We start from the raw sequence: 1,147 nt of genomic DNA on the forward strand, positions 1-1,147 counted from the left end.
CCTCGGCCACAGTGTATGAGTGTGTGTGAATGGTGAATGTTTCCTGTAGATCTAAAAGCGCTTTGAATAGTCGTTAAGACTAGAAAAGCGCTACATAAATACAGCACATTTACATTTACATTTACAGGCCTAGTATTGTTAGTGTGGATATTAACCACTGCCACTGTAGAAACTGTTTGACCATGATGCAAGTGCACTTTACCGTTCATTCACCGTTTTTCAGGTGAAGCGAAGCCACCATTAAAGACCCACCTGGAAAGGGAGTCACTAGAAATCATTCTACACCACTTGTCAAACATCGGTGTGGAGAACAGCTGATTATATGGAAAAGAGATTGATTTAAGATGCTTCCTGCCACCAGGGGATTGCAGGATTGCATGCATTTAAGAGGATGTCAATTATGCAGTTTTCTTTTAAATATACAACGTTATTATACAATAACATACACCTAAATCCTCTCTGTGCATTTTCTTACTTTTGGATGCGCTCACTCAACACTCAGAAAATCGTCATGCAGGGTGGGAGTAACACATTAATTGATAAAAATGCATGTGAATTGAAAGACACAGCAGTAATTGAAAAAGATAAGTGATCAAGCGATTTAAATTAACTCGAAGCTGAAAATACGGCCATGTGTCATCGTCTTACATACATCACTCATCGTTCACAACTCCCAATTGCCATTCATGATATAAGAAAAGTTGTCTCGAGGGTGGAAGTAACAATAAAAAACTGACAAAAAGCTGCGATGAAAATGCATGTGAATTGAAAAATAGAGTTATACATTATCAGATGATTTGATTTTATTTGCAACAGCACCACCCCATTCCCGCTGCTAGCACGGCTAAAACGAGGACAGTGACCGACTCAAAGTTGTGTAGTGTGTTGTCCACATGCTGACTACCATAGCTCTTGGTATTGTAGTGAAGCACAATTCACTCCGAATAGCAGTGCTGTGTCTGACACATCCTCAATCAGAGAACACAAACAGCCAGTTGGCATGCCAAGCACTTTCACTAGGAGCCATATGCTAATCCTGACCTTTAGCACAATCTATATTTGGCAAACAGTGGAGTCAGAACGAGTGGAGGAAACCTTCGCAGCCCCTTATGATTCCCACGCACACACACACACACACACACACGCA

At 40.9% G+C, this 1,147-nt stretch overlaps 1 long non-coding RNA gene across 2 annotated transcripts in view; it reads right to left on the reverse strand.

Annotated features, from left to right (window-relative positions):
• The window catches only part of LOC116697175 (uncharacterized), a 20,721-nt gene extending 19,576 nt beyond the window's left edge, over positions 1–1,145 (reverse strand). The window contains exon 1 of one of the 2 annotated variants that reach the window (XR_004333946.1): positions 1,127–1,145. This is a non-coding gene — a long non-coding RNA (uncharacterized LOC116697175). Of the gene's footprint in view, positions 1–1,120 lie in introns of both variants that reach the window. The other variant, XR_004333947.1, reaches the window with a different exon arrangement.
• Between the last annotated feature and the right edge of the window lie 2 nt (positions 1,146–1,147).

The sequence above is a fragment of the Etheostoma spectabile genome, chromosome 10 (genome assembly GCF_008692095.1).
Source record: "Etheostoma spectabile isolate EspeVRDwgs_2016 chromosome 10, UIUC_Espe_1.0, whole genome shotgun sequence".
Lineage (NCBI taxonomy): Eukaryota > Metazoa > Chordata > Actinopteri > Perciformes > Percidae > Etheostoma > Etheostoma spectabile.